We start from the raw sequence: 8,672 nt of genomic DNA on the forward strand, positions 1-8,672 counted from the left end.
GCTTGGACAAAGAAGTTTTATGGACAAAAAAAGAAAGGTGAGGTACAGATGAGGTGCAAAAACAGATTGGTTACAGCTTGGCGTTTGCCTTATTTGAACCCAGTTTGAACAGCTGGCCACCTTTGATTGGCCAACACTTGGTGATTGGCACCAGAGTAGGTTATGTAATCACTTGATGGATTCTCCCTGCCCATCACACAGGCAAAACCAGTTCACTGAGGCCATGTATTGCAGTAGAGAAAGAGTTTAATTAATGCCAGGCCAGCCACATGGCAGACAGAGTTACTACTCAAATCAGTCTCCACAAAGGCTTGGAGATTAGGGTTTTTCAAGGATAGGTTGGTGGGCAAAGGACTAGGGAATGGGTGCTGCTGACTGGTTAGGAATGCAATCACAGGGTTGTGGAAAAGAGTCCTTGTGTGCTGAGTCCACCTCAGGGTAGGGGGCCACAGGATCAGCTGGGTCAACAGTCACAAGTCTGGGTGGGGTCAGTCAGTTGCCATAATGCAAAAGTCTGAAATACATATCAAAAGACCAATCTTAGGTTCACAATAGTGATGTTATCTCTAGAAGCAATTGGGGAAGTCACACTCCAGCCTAAGCAACAGAGTAAGACCCTATCTCAAACATAAATAAGTAAATAAATATACTAAATTATTCCCATGGTTAGCTTGCCCTATGTCCAGGAATGAGCAGAGATAGCCAGCCTGAGGATAGAAGCAAGATCAAGTCAGCCATGTTAGATTTCTCTGTCATAATCTTTGCAAAGACAGTTTCAGTTACAGTCTGTTTACACATCCAGTTAGATTACAGTTCACTATGTACAGAGAAACCTTTAATGTATGTAAATATGGCTGAGTGTGGCAGCTCACGCCTATAATCCCAGCATTTTGGGAGGCTGAGGTGGGTGGATCCCTTGAGCCCAGGAGTGTGAGACCAGCCTGGGCAACATGGCAAAACCCCATCTCTACAAAAAATTAGCCAGGTGCAGTGGCATGCACCTGTGGTCCTAGCTACCTGGGAGGCCGAGGTGGGAGGATTACCTGAGCCTGGGATGTCAAAACTGCAGTAAGCCATGTTGCCGCTACTGTACTCCAGCCTGGGTGACAGAGTGAGACCCTGTTTCAAAAAATAAATAAAATAAAATATGTAAAGAGACAGCTTTAGGCTAAACTTAATTTAACACTAGCACAATGAAAGCTCTCCATAAATATTCATAAATAAGTGGATGAATTAATGTATGATGAGTGGTGGTTTAAAAAAAGTGAGGTGGGGCCGGGCGCGGTGGCTCCCGCCTGTAATCCCAGCACTTTGGGAGGCAGAGGCAGGCAGATCACGAGGTCAGGAGATCCAGACCATCCTGGCTAACACAGTGAAACCCCATCTCTACTAAAAATACAAAAAATTAGCCAGGTGTGGTGGCGGGCGCCTGTAGTCCCAGCTACTTGGGAGGCTGAGGCAGGAGAATGGCATGAACCCAGGATGTGGAGCTTGCAGTGAGCCAAGATTGTGCCACTGCACTCCAGCCTGGGCCACAGAGTGAGACTCCATCACAAAAAAAAAAAAAAAAAAAAAATGTGAGGCAATGGAGGTAATAAAGAAAAGACTGCAATAATAGTGTAGTTGAGGAAAGGGGCAACTTGAACACACTTCCAGGCAGAGGACTCTGGTGGAAAAGTATACATCAGAGATGCAAAATAAGGAAACTGATGGGACACTATCATAATTAAAGCAAGAGGAAATGAGAACAACATCACAAGCAGTAGGATAGGAGAAGGTAGGTCTCATTATGGGTTCCATATTTCCATTAACTATATCAAAATTCACTCAACTGGCCAGGTGTGGTGGCTCACGCCTGTAATCCCAACACTTTGGGAGGCCGAGGCAGGCAGATCATGAGGTCAGGAGATCAAGACCATCCTGGCTAACACGGTGAAACCTCATCTCTACTAAAAATACAAAAAATTAGCCAGGCATGGTGGCAGGCACCTGAGGTTCCAGCTACTCGGGAGGCTGAGGCAGGAGAATGGCTGAACCTGGGAGGTGGAGCTTGCAGTGAGCCAAGATCGTGCCACTGCACTCCAGCCTGGGCGACAGAGCAAGATTCCATCTCAAAAAAAAAAAAAAAAAAAAAATACACTCAACCACCCAAGCTACTAGAAATAAAAATTATTGGAAGCCATTGTTTTGGACTAAGCTCCTGTACTAGGCCCCAACAGACAAGGCTAAAAAAAATGGAGTCACCCATGCTAAAGTTCTAAGTCATCAAACCCACACTAAGTTTTTATCTCACCTTGCTAGAAGGCAGGAGAAAGAGATAACAGCCAATTTCCTCGAACAGGCCAGTTTCAATGGTCAATCCACATGATAATGAAGTTCCCTCTTCTTTAATCCTTATACAAAAGAAATAGCCTGATGTAATCTGACATTAATAAGCTGTTTTTCTGTTGTTTTAGCCTCCCGTTCCCACCTTATAAGAAGAGTTGCTTTGAAATAACTAATATTCTCTGTTCTTTGCTTCTGCTCTCTTCCGCTTTCTTCAGCCTCTCTCTGTCTATAAAGCCAATCTCTTCTGCTCAGCTTATCATGCATGCTACTAAAACGCCAAGGGTTTGGTCTAGGTGCTGCTGCTTGGTGCACAGACAGCCAATCATTGAGGCATTGAGTATTGCCAGGGAAGAACGCTTTGAATCAAGTCCTGCATCTGAGGAGATGGGAGATCAGTCTTCAATCCATCTCCCTGACCAACTAAAATCAGAGGTTTCTGTAGCAGGGAAGAAATGTAACTATATGCAAAACACAGGAATTAGGCAGAGGTAAGGAAAATAAGTTGGTCAACAGGAAGCAGGTTGTCATTTAGGCAATCATGATGGGTAAAAAGTCTTGAGTCTCTTTGTCCGGATGCAATGATCTGGTAACTTTCAGCTCCTTGGTACTATATGGGAGGCCTGACGGTTGGTTTCCTGAGAAAGGAACTCAGATAAGACAAATGTAACTTTCTCAAGTTTTAAGACTGTGAGTGTCAGTTTCTATGTTTATTCAAAAGAAATCATAAACATCAGTTTTATGGGACAATTAGGCCAGTTTCAATCCAAACATCTACTATATTTTAGGGAATAAAATATTGCCTGATTCTAGAATCTCAAACAAAGCCAACTGAGATCTTTAAATTTGTAATTTTGTTCCTTGATGCTAGAAACCCCAGTCTTCTTTAACACATCTTTGACTTTCATCTTCTTGCCTGCTTAAATGGGCACCAAGCTTTCTCAATTCCACACCTCTCATGCTCCATAGCCATTCCCATTTTTTATCCCCATGGCACTACCCTAAGTAAGGCACTTGCCATTTCTTTCCTGAAAAAATTTAATGATTTTCTGACTATGATATGATAGATTAAATTTAACTAAAGCTTCTTAAGTATTTTAAGTTTGGCCAAAAGCTTACACCATACAGTGAACTTAAACCTAACTAGATGTATAAATAGACTGTAAAGTACACTTGTAACAAAGAGCTGAGTCTCAACCAATCACAGAACCATACTTCAGCCAATCACAGGTGGCCAGCTGTTCAAACAGCACTCAAGTAAGACAACCATCAGGGCTATAACCAGTCCAGCTGTTTCTGTACCTCACTTCCATTTTCTGTGTCACATTCCTCTTTCTGTCCATAAATCCCATCAGAACACGTGGCACCCCAGAAGTCTCTCTAAACCTATCATAGTTGGGGGTGGGATGTGCTGCCCAATTTGTGAATCATTTTTTGCTCAATTATACTCTATTAAATTGACTTTGCCTAAAGTTTTTCTTTCAACATTAAACCATGAATTCAATGGTTTTCTGTTCTCAGCCCTTTCTCTATACTGTCATCAGCACTGTGGTCTAAAACACAGATGTGATCATGCCATTTTTTTCTTCAAAAGTGCAGCAATAGATCATTCCTTGATTTATTGAGAGCTTCCTATGTGCTAGCTGCTGGGGATGCACTGGTGAGTTATGATAAAGGGAACATTTCAAACTAGGGGCAAAGAAATCAAATGGTCATCACAAAATGAAAAGATGCTCAATGTTATTTTTCTCCCATGAGATTGGCAAAGATTTTTCTTTTTTAAGACAGCCTTGCTCTGTCGCCCAGACTGGAGTACAGTGATGTGATCTCAGCTCATTGCAACCTCCACCTCCCAGATTCAAGCGATTCTCCTGCCTTAGCCTCCTGAGTAGTTGGGACTATGGGCGTGAGCCACCATGCCCAGCTAATTTTTGTATTTTTAGTATAGATGGGGTTTCACTATGTTGGTCAGGCTGGTCTTGAACACCTGACCTCAGGTGATCCACCCGCCTCGGCCTCCCATAGTGCTGGGAGTACAGGCATGAGCCACTGCACCTGGCCAGCAAAGATTTAAAAGAATGAAAATATCCAGTGTTGGCAAATATGTGGGAAAACAAGCAACCTCATCCACTATTGGTGAGAGTATTAATAGATGCAAACTTTTTAGAGGGAAATGTAGCAATAATTATTAAAATTCCAAGGCCAGGCACAGTGGCTCATGCCTGTAATCCCAGCACTTTGGGAGGCTGAGGCAGGCAGATCACTTGAAGCCAGGAGTTAGAGACCAGCCTGGCCAACATGGCAAAACCCCATCTCTACAAAAAATACAAAAATTAGCTGGGTGTGGTGGTATGTGCCTGTAGGCCCAGCTACTTGGGAGGATGAGGTGGGAGAATGGCTTGAGCCCAGGAGGTAGAGGTTACAGTGAGCCAATATAGGGGCACTGCACTCCAGCCTCAACGACAGAACCAGGCTTTGACTCAAAAAATAAAATAAAATAAAATAAATTTTAGTAATACTCATTTGCCCTAACAATGGTTATCTCTGGAATTGTGGAATTCATTATATATATATGTGTATATATATATATATATATATATACACACACACACACGTATATATGTACATGTATATATATGTACATGTATATATGTACATGTATATATGTACATGTATATATGTGTACATGTATATACATATATATATTTATATATATAATGTGTGTGTGTGTATATATATATATATATATATATATATACACATTTTTTTTTTTGAGACAGTCTCACTCTGTCACCCGGGCAGGGGTGCAGTGGCGCAATCTCAGCTCACTGTAACCTCCGCTTCCCAGGCTCAAGCAATTCTTGTGCCTCAGCCTCCCAAGTAGCTGGGATTATAGGTGTGTGCCACCATGCCCGGCTAATTTTTGTATTTTTTGTAGGTTCAAGCAATTCTCCTGCCTCAGCCTCCCGAGTAGCTGGGATTACAGGCGCCTGCCACCATGCCTGGCTAATTTTTGTATTTTTAGTAGAGACAGAGTTTCCCCATGTTGGCCAGGCTGGTCTTGAACTCCTGACCTCAGGTGATCTGCCCATCTCAGCCTCCCAAAGTGCTAGGATTACAGGCATGAGCCACTGCGCTGGGCCTGGAATTATTATATAAAAAACTTTTTTATATTCCTAGAAATCTGTAAGGCGAAAATAAATAAAGACAGAAAAAGAAAAAGAAAACTAACTTTTTACTTCTCCGAGTATTTTTCACTACTTTTCATAGTATTTAAATGTTTATGTTTATGATTATTATTATCATCATTATTATTATTATTATTATTTTGAGACGGAGTCTCACTCCGTCGCCCATTCTGGAGTGCAGTGGCAAGATCTCGTCTCACCGCAACCTCTGCTTCCCAGGCTCAAGTTAGTCTCCTGCCTCAGCCTCCTGAGTAGCTGGGATTACAGGTGTGTGCCACCATGTCTGGCTAATTTTTTTGCATTTTTGGTAGAGATGGGGTTTCACTATGTTACCCAGGCTGGTCTTGAACTCCCGGCCTCTAGTGATCTGCCAGCCTCGGCCTCCCAAAGTGCTGGGATTACAGGCATGAGCCACTGCACCCAGCCTTATTTATTTTTCAATTTAAAAAATGATGATACAAAATGGCAACAAGAAAATTTTTTTTCTTTAATGGATTCATGCTTTTTAGGACAACATTCAAGGCTCTTCAAAATGAGCCCCTAGTCCCACAATTTCACCTCTACCATTCCCATCCACCCTTCCCTCACCCAGAATTATCTTAGGTGATGCTTTTCGTTCTATTTCACTCCCTCCACTGTTCCTCTCACTGGAATGCCTTCCCTCCTCCTGTATTAATCAAAATAATACTCATCTTCCCGGGAAGCCCAGGCAGGACTTCCCTTTCTCTGGGATGCTTGTGCTCCCATCTGAATCAAATTGTCCCTCCTTGGTGCTGAGGCGGTAGTTTGTTTACACCTCTAGCAGAGCACAGTTTGGCTTGCACTGTTGTCACTTGTGTCTAGTGTCTCCCTTGCCAGCATTTATTCTCCACTTTCCTTGCCTTTTCTGTGAAATAAATGTTCATTTCAAAATATTTATTCAGAGCATTGCATGTTCCATACATAAATCCACGCTTAAATTATTCAGCTCCTGGAGATACACAGCTCAGCCATGTGGGCAATTACTTCAAGTCACAAAATGCTATTTTGTATTAATTTGTATTTGAAGAGAGTGCAGGAATGCATTAAACATGTCTATAGCTGCCTGGTGTTTATTCACTGACAATGAGCCGGAATTATTACTTCACTTTAAGCCTTTCTCTGGTGATTTGTTTACAGAGAGTTGTGCTAAATAGCTGAATTGTTGTCATGACCCTTTGCCTAGATCTTTTCAAAACAGTCATTAGATTTGTGTTTTACATAACACATACACACACAAAATCTCATAACCAGGGGGAAAACTGAAAACAATTTAGAATTTTAAACTTGAGCATGAGTTAAGATTAGGTTTACGGTAATGGGGATAGCCCATGATTTTGTAACTCAACAATAATTTAATTTTTGCCACTTGGAAGTACTAAGTTTCTGTGGTTGCCAAAAGTAAACTGTGACAGTGTGTAGAATGAACTAATAACTGTAAATGAACTTGATCAATAGGGCTCCTCCCGGTAAATCAAATAATTAGTCAATTTTTGCTGTGTTGGAGACTACAGTTTCAGGTCCCCAAGTGGGAGTAGCTCTTAAAGCAAAAGTGGCAGCGCATTATCATTTGTAAATTTCCACTAACAAGCCAGCCTGGCTGTGTCTTTTGGCAGCCAGGGCTGTGACCTTTCTAACAGCCCAGTGTTTGTCATTGTTTTGTTTATGAGCATCTATATATGCCATGGAAGTTCTGGGGAGAGAGATTCAGAAAAAGAAAACTGAAACTAAGAAGGAAATCAAAAGCAAGAAGCCAGAAACTACTTCTAATTTAGCCTTTTCTTTATGATCTTAGGACTTCAGGGACCTTGAAAGATTGATTTCCTTTCACTCAAGTTTCTCATAAAATTAGCTTTGGCTCATACATCTGTTACACAGTAGTTAATTTTACAAGATAAGCAGTACAGGGGAAATGTATCTGAGGGAAAAATCGAGTGCTGGAAGCTCAAGAGACACTTATAAGGTCACAGAACAAAGCTAGTAAGTAAAATGGTCCTACTATAGACCTGCAAATAGCAAAGGGTCTGCCTTGGGTTAATTTCAGTATATCTTTCATCACATTTCACTTTTCTTCTCCAGCAGCATTAAATATAAGTGGGCTTTACTGAACCTGTTCTGAGAGAGCCTTTTGAATTGCTCAGCCAAAGAGCAATCATGATTCAAGTTCATGAAATGTGAACTTTGTATTTTAGCATCCACTTCCCTGTAATGATCTCAAGACTGTACTAGCCACAGCAATGAATGTATTAACCAGTTCTTCATGTTCACAGCTACTTATGCCATTCTTAGATACTAAATGTGCTTTCACAAAAGCACCATTGGCTATCCCACTAGTAGGAATTATTAGTAGTCTTTTAAATTCAATCTTCTCGCCCAATATAAGGAGTCCCAGAGGTTGGCTGGGCGTGGTGGCTCACACCTGTAATCCCAATAGTTTGAGAGGCTGAGGCAGGTGGATCACCTGAGGTCAGGAGTTCGAGACAAGCCTGGCCAACATGGTGAAACCCTGTCTCTACTAAAAATACGAAAAAATTATCCAGGCATGGTGGTGAGAGCCTGTAATCACAGCTACTCAGGAGGCTGAGGCAGGAGAATCACTTGAACCTGGGAGGTGGAGGTTGCAGTGAGCCAAGATGGCACCACTGCACTCCAGCCTGGGCGACAAAAGCAAAACTCCGTCTCAAAAAAAAAAGGAGTCCCAGAGGCTCAGAAAGCCTCCTAATGATCTAGCAGGATGTTTGAGAGCAGCGCTGGAATAAGAACTAGGTATCTCAGCTAATCTAGACTCCTAATCTAAGAGCTCTTTCTAATCTGGCTGACTAAACGCCAGAATAATTTCTCACTTACACAGTCAGCAAAAGTCTCTGTGAATTAATCTTTTTATTTGGATACGTTAGTCTTTTATTATAAAATATGCAAAAGGCTGATTTAACATCAATATATATCAGCATTGGGGAAATGCTCACAAATAAACTTCCTTAAGAAGAATTTTAAGGCCGGGCGTGGTGGCTCACACCTGTAATCCCAGCACTTTGAGAGGCTGAGGTGGGCAGATCGCTTAACTCAGGAGTTTGAGACCAACCTGGGCAACATGGTAAAACCCCATCTCTACTAAAAATACAAAAACTAGCCAGGCATGGT

The sequence above is a fragment of the Gorilla gorilla genome, chromosome 12 (genome assembly GCF_029281585.2).
Source record: "Gorilla gorilla gorilla isolate KB3781 chromosome 12, NHGRI_mGorGor1-v2.1_pri, whole genome shotgun sequence".
Taxonomy (NCBI): domain Eukaryota; kingdom Metazoa; phylum Chordata; class Mammalia; order Primates; family Hominidae; genus Gorilla; species Gorilla gorilla.